The sequence below is a fragment of the Vicugna pacos genome, chromosome 19 (genome assembly GCF_048564905.1).
Source record: "Vicugna pacos chromosome 19, VicPac4, whole genome shotgun sequence".
Taxonomy (NCBI): domain Eukaryota; kingdom Metazoa; phylum Chordata; class Mammalia; order Artiodactyla; family Camelidae; genus Vicugna; species Vicugna pacos.
In genome coordinates this window covers 35111469-35124935 of record NC_133005.1, presented here as the reverse complement: position 1 = coordinate 35124935, position 13467 = coordinate 35111469, and the positions used below count along the sequence as shown (strand labels likewise).

Sequence of the window (13467 nt, the reverse complement as noted above, 5' to 3'; positions counted from 1 at the left end):
AGTGCCTGGGGAGAGTCCCTTACCTAGTGTCACGTTTCTGCCCTTTGGCCAGGGAAGGGCTGGTATCTAGACACCTGGACCCACCAATGTTGCTCCCACTCGGGAAGAGATACTTCCTCAAAGGAAGGTGAGGTGTCTATCTACCCAGGTGTCTTGGGAAACTGGCAACATCATCCCCTGTTGTGGGTGGAGAAGAGGCCCAGAGCTGCCCTGTGCTGGGGAAACTTAGACCCTCTGACAATAATTGACTCAGAATTCTTTAATTCTATTCCTACATCTAGTTCGTACGACCTTTCAGGTTCTCTAACTAAATTTCAATTTGTCTACCCTCTTCCCCTTGACACGTACTCACTCATTAACTAAGTAATTCCCAAGCCAGTCATTGGCCATTACGCCAGCCTTGGCATTTACCGGGGCATTTTAGTTCTCAGGAGACAAAGCTTTCGAGCTTTCAAGATGTCAGGTTGACATTTGTGTCCGAGGGTAATGATCTGCGGAAAGATGCTCAAGTAGAACTCGGAAGTACCGTCTAGATGCCAGGCGCGTTTGCCGAGCTGATGTTTTCTGAGTACTTACTGGGTGCTGGGTATTATATACAGATTACTTTGATTCTCCTAATAATGCTGTGTTGTTGTTCCCATTTTACGTTTAAGGAGAATGGAGGCTCAGAGGGATTGATGAAGCAGCGAAGTGGAGAAATAGGGTCAGGTTTTATCTTTGATTTTAAACCTTTGTACTTAGTCACGAACTCCATCTCAAGGATCCCGAGTGAGTTGTCCTCAGGGGTCGGCGGTAGACTAGTGGATGTAGCTGGTATCCAGGATGTGGGGCCTTTTGGTGAGTGGGAGGGTATCTGTCCTAAGGGGAGGACTGTGCCTCCATCTGATTGCTGACCAGCAGGAATATGAATCACTTGGTGTTACCAGCTGGGATTTTTTTTTTTCCTCTTTAAAAATGCCTGATTTAGAAACGTGATCCATGCAGCCTGGTTTCTGAAAGACCATACATGAACCCAACAGAACACATCTCCGGGTCACAAGTGGCTGAAGGTTATAGGTTTGCATTCTCTGCCTAAGACTTGTCACAGCCCAGTTCATTGCACGACTTTGGCCACATGATGCAGGAGTCGAAACAAGCCCCTCCAAGGCCAGGGACTTGAAGTCTGAAAAATGATGCTGGGAGCTCAGTGTCTCCATACAAAGGCTCCCCTGTTTGGGCTGCTTGTGTCTTGATCCTGCTATGTGTGCATTTTGCAGTAATGATTGTGGTGTGCGGATGCCAGGCTGCCAAAGCTGAAACCATTTTTCAAAATGTCTGTGTAGCGTCACCCGCACAAGGGAACGAGCCACTTGGAAACCATGCACAGATGCAGCGGAAGTCCAAGATATTAAAATCTTGAACAGTATCATTCTTGCTGAGATTTGCCTGGGTATGGATATGTTTTCTGAGACAGGATGCTGGAGAATATACAATTATAGCAATTTGCTCACCAGCCCCAGACCTTAATTAGTACAGGATCCTCGTTCTCACTGTTGTATGTAAATTAAAACTGTTTCACAAAGGGATAGTTTATAAGGACAGCTATGAGATAGAGCCCTTCTGTCATTTATTTTTTTCAAGGAAATTCTTTAAGAAAATATAACCATAAACACTCTTAAATCACAGCGCGATGCTGAAGTGCTGAGAATTTTTCTTTTAAAAAATGAGCATCGATATTTTTAACTATTTTGGCTCTTCTACATCTCCTGCAGCCCCAGAAGTGCCATCTATGTACTGTGCAATGAGAGGAATTTATTTGCGACTTAGATACTACCAGATTGTTCCTCTCCCAACAAGGTCTAAAATATCCCGGAACTCTGAGGATGTCGCATAACGGCTTTCCAAATGAGAAATCTCCCGTCTCTTGGCCAGCATAGCATCCACCGTGCATCTGTTCTTGGAATCCTGTCGGCACCGTCCGTGCAGTTTATCTTTGTGGTTCACTTGTGAGAAATTTTGCGTTTGCCCCATTTTTGAAGCCTGACCCACGTTATATGTTTAGGTGACTACTATTATTCCGGAAGACTGTGATCTAAAGTAGACCGTTTTCAACCTTAGTTGAAAAAAAAAAACTGTCTCTTCTTTTTCTTCCTCCAAATGCCTGTGGAGTTTATGTAGTCGGACTGAGGCCGTGGAGAGACCCTGCCACTTTTTTTTTTTTTTGCCTGAAAGTTTTAAACAGTAGTTATTTCATTTTGTTCCTCTGATGAGGGTTCCTTTACTGTTGACTTGAGGAGGGTAAGTTTGACAAGCCCAATCTCAGAGTGGGGGTGAGTGCAGTGTTACGGGGCCCTCCCAACACTCCCCCATCACCCCATTCCCTCCACCTGCCTCCAGCTTTTCTGGAACCCAGAGATCCATCCTTTCAAAGTGATCAGTAATATGGTTTTAATATGTTCATAGAATTTTGCAGCTGTCATCATAATTTAATTCTATTCATTTTTTGACATATATATGGTTATTGAAATATAGTCAGTTTACAATGTTGTATCAAAATCACAGTTAATTTTTGAACATTTTCATCATCCCAGTTAGATACCCTGTGTTCCTTAGCAGTCACTCCCTGTTCATTCCTCCTTTACCCCAGCCCCTGACGACCACTCATCTACTTTTTTTTTCCCGTCTACTGTCTTATTTTGGACATTTCATAGAAATGGAATCATACAGTGTATGAACTTTTGTGTCTGACTTCTTTCACTTAGAATACTATTTCCAGGGCTCATCCCTGTGGCAGCACATATCCATCCTCAATTCCTTTTTATGGCTAAGTAATATTCCGCCGTCACATTGTTACCCATTTGTCCACTGATGGACATTTGAGTTGTTTCCTCTTTTTGGCTGTTGTGGAGAACGGGGCTGTGAATGTTCATGAACAGGTTTTTGTGGGGAAGCATATTTTCATTTCTCTTGGGCATAGACCTGGGAGTGGGGTTGTGGCATCCTGGGGTAACTCTGTTCCCCACTTTGAGGAATGTACAGACTCGGGAACACACGTTAGTCTCTTCCATGTTTCCTCTCCACCCTGCAGCTTTCCTACTAGCAATTCTATCTCTGACCTCTTCACAGTCAGACTTCTTAAGAGTGGTGTCTGGGCTCGGGTCTGGGTGTCCTCGCCTCCTGCTTCGTCCTGCCAGCTCTGCTGTCCTCCCACCCAGTCCCTGCTTGTTTGCTAGCAGGGCTGGGCTGTGCTTCCTGTGGATCCCGTGTTGCTTTTTCCGGTGGATGTTTTCAGGACTCGTGTGCCTTGATCTAGCGGAGGCATTGGGCACTGCTGATCCTTCTTCTCCTGGACACTGTCTCTTCCTGTGCTTTTCCTGTTTTCTTGGCTCCTTCTTGTCTCTCCACCTTTAAATGTTGGAGTTGCTGAAAGCTGGGCCCTGTCCACATCTCTCCCAGCATGTTCTTTCCCTGGGCGAGCTCGCCCACATCTGTAGCTTTATGACTCACAGGTATTTTATTTCCAACCCAGATCTTTTTCCTGAGTCATGATGCAGAGGGCCAGCTGCCGACCTGGCCACTCCTCCCTGTTGTTCATGGGTGTCTCAAACGCAGCGTGTCCAAAACCAATCTTACATGTCAGCCTTCTCTTCTGCTCCCCACCTGCCCCCCAACAAAACACCTGCTTCTGCACCGTGACCAATAAGCCAGGACTCTGCCAGTGGGCTAGAACAGGGATATGGGACTGATCCTCTGTTCTTCTGTCCTTTGCCCTTTTTGTGTCCCTTACTGACAATAATGTATTCTAAATATCACTCTTCAGGTTATTACCAGCGAACAGCAGCTCTCTTTTAGCTGGTCTCCCTCTCCCATCTCCATCTGCTCCACCCTCTCGATCTTTCTAAAAGGAACATCTCTTCCAGCTGCCACCTCCTACTTCATATAAACTCTTAAGGGCTTGATTCTTGGTTTTAGGATGAGATCATAATTCTAAAATCCTCACGTGCTGGCCCTGCCCACCTTTCCAGCCTCCTGTCTCCACATTCTCCTTTCTTTCCTCCAGCCACACTGATCTTCCAGATCCTCAAAAGAGCCATCTCTGGCCTGGAAGACCCTCCCCTCGTTTTTCTCTCCTAACCTCCCACCCCCACCGGATTCTAAGGTTCCCAGTGAGGGCGGGCCCTGTCTCTTGTTTTTGTGCCTTGTCTTGTCCCTTGGGCCCATTTTACTGCCACTGTGCCTGTTCTGGTTGGTGCACAGTAAATACCTATTTTGAACGAATGAGTGAATGACTTGACTGTTGTCTTTCAGGTGGATAGAACTTTACTCCTGGAGAAGGAAGTAAAGGCAGCCTTTCAGCTAGAGAGGATGGCTTTGTTTCCAGCATAATCTGTGCCTGGAAGTAATTACCCAAGCTCAAATGTCTGCTCTCTCTGAAATGACGTGGCCTGTCTGTCCTTTCCTCCAGGGACATAGTACTCTCTGAAATGGCCCCATTCCCTCTGATTTCTTTCCTTCCCTGGATATTCTAATAGACCATTTCCCAAACACGAGTCCAGTTGTCCTGTTCGCCTGCTTCAGGTTGCCACTGGTTCCTGAAGATGACCACAATCCTGAGCAGAGGTTCGAGGCCCCGCCCTGTCCGTCCTTGCCAGGCTCCGCTCAGTGTGCCTGCGGAAGCTGCCCCTCCTATACGGCCTTCCAGGCCCAACGCTGGTCCTGTGATGTGCCGGGTTCCCTTCTGCCGGCCACACCTTTGTAGATCCTTTATCCTTTTAGACTGCTCTCCCTGAGGACCTGCCTTCCCTCTGCCTTTTCCACGTCCTTGGGGACCCAGGCACCTCTCTTTCTGAGCCTTCATTTATACCTCCTGCAGTGGCGTCCTTTAGCTTCCAGAGTCAAAGTCACCCTGGAAGGTCGTTTAAATTGCCCACGAAAGTACAGTCATCAGCTCTGATTAGACATTCGCATGCATCATAAAGGTTTGAGAATTTCCAAGCCAGGCTAAAGGAGGCAAGTCCATGTACACATTTCTAGGCGTCCAGTCATCAAGCCTTGAAGGCTACCACCAGATCCCTCAGATGGGGGTGGGGGGTTCTGCGGTGTCCTGCTCGCCTGCTAGGGTTCGTCCCTTGTCTGCTACATATTGAGCCTACAGCTATGCTTGTCTGATAAGGTAGCCACTAGCTGTATGTGGCTGTTTCAGTTTACATTCATTTAAAAAAAAAAAGAATTCCTTCCTCAGCCACATTTCAAGTGCCCAGTAGCCACACGTGGTGAGAGGCTTCCATGTTAGCACAGATACAGAACATTGCCATCCTTATAGAAAGTCCTCTTGGACAACACTGCTCTTTGCACAGCGTGTAACATGCTCAAAAAGTAATTATTGTATTGGCATCTTATGTTTTACTTGATTAGATCCTCCTGGGCCTACTCTTTTTTGAAAAGTTCTACAAAGAGGACATGACTCTCTAAACATCTTCCCAGGTTGGCATTTCTTACCCAGGACCCACTGAGCAGCCTTTCTGCCAGGCCCTGTGGGATCTTGGTGCACTGGCTGGGGGAAAATAATCCAGAAGGGCTGGGCCACCCTCTTTCCAGCCTTTCAAATTCTCTACTGTCGAGTTCATTCACCTGTGTGTCTCCTCGCCTAAACAGACAAGGGGGCTGGCTGGGCCCCTCTCACCTCTTTAACGTGGGGCTAGTGATTCATAGTAGCTGCTCAGTAAATGCTTTTTAAATGAAGAATCTCTTAAAAGAATAAAGTCTATTTAAAAAAAAAAGGATCTCTTCCGAGCAATATAAACTAATTAAGGGAAGAAAATGGTTTGCTGGATTTTCCTTTCAAATGATAAAATCAGAGCACCTCCTTGCAACAAGCCAAAGTATACAAAGAAAAAGGGAAAAAATCCTCTGCCAGATAACCTGTTTATTCTATTTATTTTGGTGGTGGGGAGGTGATTAGGTTTATTTCTTCTTAGAGGAGGTGCTGGGGATTGAACCCAGGACCTCATGCATGCTAAGCGTGCGCTCTACCCCTTGAGCTATACTCTTCTCCCACTCGTTTGATATGTTTTCATCAATACTTTTCCTCCCTCTTAGAAAAATGTAGACAAACGTAGACCACGTTGGGCTTGAACTGTCTAGAACTTGGTCTTTCTAGCAAAGCATTACTTATCTCTTGTCCTTCTGTTTCTCTTCCTGCCCTTCTCTGCTTTACTCTGCCTTGAAGGGATTTTCAAGGTTATGTTTAATTATCTTGACAGTCTAGAAGGGTGGAAACCTTGGCAAACAGGGAAATTTCATATTCCATCCTAAAGCGCGGGCAGGGCAGCCTGGAAGATTGTATCATGTAGAAATGGGGACCCTGTGTGGCTGGAACTTGATTTCTCTCTCTCTTTTTTTAAAGAGAAGTTAGTGATCTGGATTTCTCGATACAGTGTCTCCCCATTTTTAGCTACTGACAACTAACTTAAAGAATCACCCAGCAGTGGGTGGACTGGATTGAGTCTGGGGTCCTTTGATGGGCCACCACTGGCCCAGGCCGTAGCTGCCAGTTTCCCTGGATGGTTTCCTGGCGATGGCTTCCTTTCTGCATCACTGGTTCATCTCATCAGCTGTCACTCCGGCCCTCTTCCTCATAAGGCTGACCTGGTTTTGTCCTTCACCTCCTTAATCAGCCTCTAGTAACCCTCCCCATCCCCGCACAGGAATGAGGGGACCGTCTTTCAGGCCAGCTTTTCCTTGGGTGAGGACCAGATATAGTAGTGGGTGAGTTGTTTGACAAGTATCTTTACCATCTAGACCTCCATTCAGGCCTGGTGATATGCTTTCCTCTGAGAAGCCCGAGGGAATGGAGCAGGAGACAGGGAAGAGCAGATTTAATATCTCTTGACTCAAGCCTGTTGAGTGGTAAGAAGGAAGATGAACTTGAAACCTAGTTTTTCACTTTCCTTTTTGAGCTTCTGTTGCCTCCTTCACGTGCTTCACTTGCCATCAGTGCTTGCAGGATGGGTCCTGGGGCTTCACCCTGCAGGGCAGGGCAGGAGACTCTGGGCGAGGATTAAGGGAGGTGTTGAAAAGAGATCTTCAGCCTTAAAGGGGTCTGATAAGAAAAAGGGCGAAGAATCAGGACTAAAAAATGTGGTTAAATGGTCATCACAATGGGGGGTCGCTCAGTGGGGAGTTGCCCAGTGGGGAGTGTGTTTTCCCTGGAGAAAGTCATTCCTCTTTTTTAATGCTAAATGATTCTGAAACAATAGCTCTCCCCCAGAAGAAAGGAGAGCGGTAGGAAATGGGAGGCCTGAGAAAACCTCCTGAGTTTTCCCCCTTGGGTTTCCCAGTAATTGTGTTTAGCTGCAAGGGCCCCATCACGGTCAGGATATAAATCCTCACTTAATCCCCTCCTTTGGGGGAAATGGGTTCTTTAGGGCAGAATCGAGAATAGCTGAGTATCTGTTGACAAGGGAATTTCCTCTAGTTTCTTTTAGACCCTGAAATGGCCGGGCTCCCTTTTGTGTAATCTTCCCCATCGACTTCACAACCATCCGGCCGTCCTGGTTTGCTGCTGGGACAAATTCTTAGACCTGGGAAGAAAAACTGGAGTTTCCAGTGAGTCAGGCCTGTGGGCACATCTCAGAGCCCGGTGGCCCTCCGCGGTCGCTCATGTAGCTGGTCAGAGGTGTGTTCGGAGGGTGCCTGTGAGCCAGACCTGGCATTAGGGACTGGGCTGCGTCACAGAAAGACAGAAAAACGGATCAAACTCACATGGTGGGGGAGACACAATATACAAGTGAACCAGCCAAAAAGAAAATAAGTTTTGACAATGTTTAGCAAGAGAGGACCGCAAAGAAGGCGGCAAAGAAATACTACTTCAAGCTGATACTATAAGGGGCCTGGAGGCTGGGGTGGTCAGGGAAGGCTTCTCTGGGGAGGTGACCTTTAAGCAAAAAGTTGATGCCAACTATGTAGATTGATCATAGAACGTTCAAGATGGAAGTCAGCGAGTACAAATGAGCTTGGCTCCTTAGAGGCTGCTGTGGTTAGGGCTGAGTGAGAGGAGGAGAAACATTGGGCGGGCCCAGATCCCTAGGGGCGCGATAAAGTGTCTCCGATAAACCCCTGGGTGGCTTTTCAGCAGAGGACCGCTTGTTTTATTTAGGTTTGAAGAAGACTGCTGGCCAGGGCAAGTGAATGGTCACTGGGTGCCCACTGGGAAGGCTGGACTGAGCAGGCGCACGCAGAAGTGAGGGTGGGCAAGGGAGGAACCGCCCTCTGCAGGGCACTCGCTGTGTGCCAGACCCCACGTTGGCGCCTCCCAGCCATCATCCTAGCCCTGAGAGGTCCGCATTCCTTCCGCACGCTGCACATTACTAGGATTCTCTCCCAGGCTTCCTGAGCCTCAATTGAGTAGGGAGGAGAGGGCCTTAGGAGCCTCCTAGGGTGGAAGGTCAATCCAGAAGGTTGGGGCCGGGACTGTGGGCCACCACCTGGTACTTCTGCTTTGATCTGGGAGGAAATCCTTGAGCCCTGAGGGGATTTTGAGCCTGGTCTGGTTGAACTTGTGTCTGCCTGGGAGGACTGACTGTAAGAGGTGGTATTTCTCATCAGTGAGCCCATTTCAGAATCAGGCCAGGAAGAACTAATCTGGTGCATAGCAAGATGAAGATACAAAAAGACTTGGGGAAACTGGTTTGAGATTTCTGGGTTAATGTCTTTCCTTGGCCCTGGCACCTCCTACAGGAGAATCACCTACCAGTAATAACTGGTGGTGCTTTGATGTGCTGTTCACCGTGCATGCACTGCCTCGTTTCTTCCTAACTGTCCTTTAAGGGAGAGTCTTACCATTTACAGCTGAATTGACCGAGGCACAGAGAGGCTAAGTAACTTGGCAAAGGACACACAGCAGGAAGGTGGCGGGGCTTGGATTCAGACCCAGTGGTGTGGCTCTGGAGCCCACACACTGAACAGCTGTGCTGTGTTGACACTGGCTGACACCAGACATGTCCCCTTAGTGATGGAGAATTTCAAGGTGGTGCTCTGTACCTCAGGGAAGTCAGTGACTGGTTTGAAGGGCTTTGGAGTGGGACCCAGCTGTTCCCAGCATGATATTTTGACCTGCGTGCCTTAAGCCCGTTACCTCTCTGAGCCTCACTTATGAAATGGGTACAAAAATACCATCCTGACCTCATGGGATTCTTGGGGAGGATTTGTAAAGTAGCTTCTTAAAAAACAGTACCTGTGAATCTCGTGAACCCAGTTTGAAAAGGAAACAGGAGGAGTGTTTTCCCCTCCCTAATATGTATCCACAAATTCCTAGTATTTCTCCTGCTCAGCTTTTTGTCCATCTTTAATCAGTTTCTTAGTCTTTATTTCTAGGTTGAATATATTCTATATTTCTATATTCATTCTGTATTTACTAGCCACTTCGTTATGGACTTACATTTCCCTGGGCTTCAGCTTTCTCATCAATAAAACAAGGCGGCTCTGGCCCTGCCTCCTTGAAGGACTAAGGTGAGGAGTAAGTAAACTGACATTGTATTTAGAACAGTGTTTTACAGGTGGTAAATGGTCAACAAAAGGCAGCTACTATTATTTGTTTCTGGCTGTCCTCCCGCGGGGGAGGGCCCCTCCCTGGGTAGTTCCCTGGGTAGCCCAGATGTCTGGTAGTTGCTCAGTGACTGTTTGTTGACTGACTGGTCCCCATTATTTTCTTCTCTTTGAAATCTGAAGTCAGGGCCGCCAGGTGAAACATAAGGCATCGTTTTCCTTCTTAATGGCTGCAGATGCCTCCGTGGGTGGTGTATTTACACAAGGTTAGACCTGCCTGGCAGCTCGCTGCAAGTTTTCTTTACACCAGGGTTTCTCAACATCGGGCACTATTGGCATTTTCTAGGCCTGATCATTTTCTGTTGTGGGGGCGGTCCTGTGCGCTGTGGGGTGTTTACCAGCATCCCTGGACTCTGCCCAGTAGATGCCAGTAGGAACCCCTCTCTTTGCCTAGTTGTGACAACCAAAAGATGTCTCCAGACATTCAGTGTCCCCTGGGGCGACTGGGTTGAGAAGCACTGTTTCTCACTATTTCAGACACCTGAGCCCCTTAAAAGCGGCACGTGATTAATGCCGGGGCGGTGGGGGGGGTGTTCTGAACTCCTGCGTGCCGGGGGCTGCGGGTGAAGACCTAGTCCCTGGCTGGTGAGGTCTGTGGCCTGTAGTGAGAGCTCCACAGATCTTGTTATGATCATGCATTTCCCCAGGCCAGAGCCATTGAGAAATACCGTAGTTAAATATGTGAATGTGATCAGAAAGAACTCAAAGAGGAGTTCAGTGTTTACTGATTCCCCGGGTGTTCCTCCAGGCCTTTGCAAACCCACAGCCACGCGGCTCCATTTCTTCCACCCAGGTTCTATTTCTGGCCTTTTTTGACTTGATTTTGTTCCATGCCAGTGCGTAAAGACGTGATTCCTTCTTCATTTCATTTTGTGGCTGTATCTCAGTCCCCTGTGGATGACACTGAAGTTACTTCCCATCTTTGGCCTCCAGAAGGCATGTTGCAGTGGCCATGCTAATCATCCTTCTGTGCACTCTTAACAGCCTGGAGCCCCCAATATCCAGATGATGTTAAGGTGTCCTTTTGACCAGGATAATCTGGGTGACATTCTGGACCTAAAATCTTTGCTTCCTCAAAAAAAGGGTGATGAGATGAGACTGTAGAGGGCCTGTCCCTTCTTCCCTGGTTCTTTGTCTTCCTTAAGGTGACTTATTGAAAGGCCAGACCCCGCCCAGGGCGTGTAAAGGGATGTTGCCTGGTTACCAGGCGGTACCTCTTCCTTCATCTGCCCCCTTCCTGAAGCCTGTTCGTTCCCCGTTTCTTCCCTCAGCCCACTTCTTTGCTTCAGCTGCTGTCGGCAGTCTTTTTGTTTCGGAATTGGCCCCGTGATGCTGCAGTTCCCCATTGCAGTTTGCAAGCCACCCACCAGCACCTGAGCTTTCGAGAACCTGAGCTGAATCCCTGCAGCCTAGATAAATAATGCACACAGGTTTCAACCACTAGAACCAGCTCCTCCTGCAAGCTCTCCCCTCCACCAACTACGCAGTAAAGACCAAAGGCAGTGGGTTCCTCCACATTTTCTTTGTGGTGATTTGGCGGAGTTTTAAGGGCCTCAAATAAGTACGCGCGTCAGATGTAGCCTTCCGGGCCTGGACCTGCTGAGGGGGTGGGTGGGGCGCAGCGTCTTTTCTAGTAGGGAGTTGGGCCCTGCCTCCCCCTCTTGGTTGGGACTGAAGGAGCTTGGCATTCTGGAACCAGGAAATTCCTGTTGAGATGTTGTCGGTTTTTCCAGAAAGCTTCATCTCAGCTGAGGGGGGAGAAAGGGCTCTGTGGTTGCAATTGCCTCTCCTAGTTGAGGGCTAAACAGTGAATTCATTTGTAAATCAGCCTCTTCTCCCTAGATGGAAGCAATTTCTGTCTTGCCGGGAGAGTTTGGAAGTTCATCTTTTACATATGAATGTGCCTATTAATCACCACTTCTGCATTATTGAGAGAGAAAGAGAGGGAGAGAGGGAGGGGGAGAGAGGGAGAGAAGGGCAGAGGAGGAGGGAGGGAGGGAAGGGGGAGGGGGAATGCGAGGGAGAGGAGGACTGTCTGTGTAGTGGGAAGATGGTTTTCTCATTTCTAGGAGAAAAGTAATTGGAAACAATTATTTCAGGACACCTTCAAAATGCAAACACCCCAGCATCCTGCCACCCAACTCCCTTCCGATATTCTCCCGCCAGCAGGCGGAACCACTGCAGTTTGTTGTGTTTATTCACATCAGTGAAATAAATGGCTCTTTGGTGCTTGCCCTGAAGATCTTCAGCTTAGCCGAGCTGTCGAGGGTGATAAATTAGAGCCGAAAGCCTGGGGCCATGAAGGCAGGTTGGCCCGGCCTCAGGCTGCCTGATTGCAGGGAGGTGAGGGTGTCCTTGCCCCGCTGGGTGACCTGGTGCAGACGAGAGCGGGGCTGGCCTGGTAAGTGGTGACTCTTAGCCTGTCCTCTGCTGCTTCCTCCTCCCCCTGGGAGAGGCCGCGGAGGATCCGGAAGCAGGACCGTGTGAGCCTCTGTTCTCTAGAAAAGAGAGGCTGGGTCCTCAGAACAGCAGAGCTTTCTCGATGGCAGGTAAGCGCCCCTTCCCAGGGTTACCTGTCCTTCACTGGCTTGGCCTCTGAGGTACCCGGATTCCTGGAACAGTGACGTTTCCCCGAGTTGAGAATGACCCCCTTCTTTCCACTACTTCATCTCCATTCCAGCCCTTCCTTTCCTGATCCAGAAGTTCACAGGCACGTGCGGGAGACCTTTAGAAGCCCAGCTTAGGCGAGTGCAGCCTTTCCCCGGGAGGCCCAAGTCGGCCAGGCTACCTGCCGCCCTGTCTTCCAGACCCTGTGGGTCCAGGCCACGTTCAGTGTGAGCAGACTGTTTGCCTGAGAGTTTCTGTCGCTCACGTGTTCCTTGTGGCTGAGACATTCTCTGTTGCAAGAAAAATTTGGCCCCCTCCACCTCCCACACCCCCATCCTTTGCCCCTGGTTTCTCTCATTTCTGCTCTGGGCCTGGAGGAAATTCCGGGCTTTTGTTTTATTATGACGTAATCACTGGCTGGAGAGGACCCTGAGATTCCTGGGGAGGGGGGGTCTGTCTTAGGTACCTGCTCTGTGTCTTTGAACAGATTAACCACGCTCTGCTCTGCTGCTCCCCAGAGAGCAGCGCGGGGTCACGTTTGAAGCCGGTGACAGAGAGGCCTGGCAATTGCTGCGCGCGTGCTTCTGCCTGAGCCAGCACAGGCCTCTGCCCCGGACCCTGCCTCTCAGTTTCAGGAGGAGACCTGGACTTTGCACAGTCTGATGGACATGGAGAATTGCTGCCTGGGCTGATTCCGGTCTCCACTTTCTATAGGCAGGCGTTTCTGTAGCTGAACTTGTGGCATTGATTTAACCTGCTCCTTGGAGAAATCAGCTCTGGTTTTGGAGGGGGATGGTAGTGGAGAAGGAGGGGAAAGGAGGAAAGGAGGATGTGTGTTCATTTAAAAAAAAAAGCTACTTTTTTTTTTTTGGTAGCTGCTGGGCCTCCCCTCCCTTTTGGCCACCACACCCACCTCCCCTCCAGCTACTGTTTATTGAGTGTTTACTCTCTGCTAGATATTATCCTAAAAGCATCACACGAATTAACTCCTTTCATCTGTGGATAACTCCATGAGGTACCATGATCTAGAGGAAGGAAGAGCGGAGGCACAGAGAGGTTAAGTCGCTTTCTTAAGGCCACACTGCAGGGCGGCAGCAGGATCAGGTCCTGACCCCTGTGCACCCCGCCTGTATCATCTGTGACCCGGCCTGATGTCTATGTAGGGTGATTAACTTGTCTGGGTTTACCTAAGACCGTCCATCTCTGGCTAACCAATGGTTGGTCACCCAGCTTCTTTGGCCTCTGATGCCGGCCCCAGCCTGCTGAGCGGCATTC

At 48.9% G+C, this 13467-nt stretch overlaps 1 protein-coding gene and 1 long non-coding RNA gene across 17 annotated transcripts in view; one reads left to right on the top strand and one right to left on the bottom strand.

The window, feature by feature from the left end:
• The window catches only part of ZMYND8 (zinc finger MYND-type containing 8), a 108488-nt gene that overhangs the window by 14528 nt on the left and 80493 nt on the right, over positions 1 to 13467 (top strand). The gene's annotated exons all lie outside the window — the stretch shown is intronic.
• On the bottom strand, positions 10293 to 12513 carry LOC140687450 (uncharacterized). Its single transcript, XR_012061785.1, has 2 exons — positions 12159 to 12513; positions 10293 to 12083 (listed from the first exon to the last, which is right to left on the bottom strand). It is a non-coding gene; the product is annotated as an uncharacterized lncRNA (long non-coding RNA).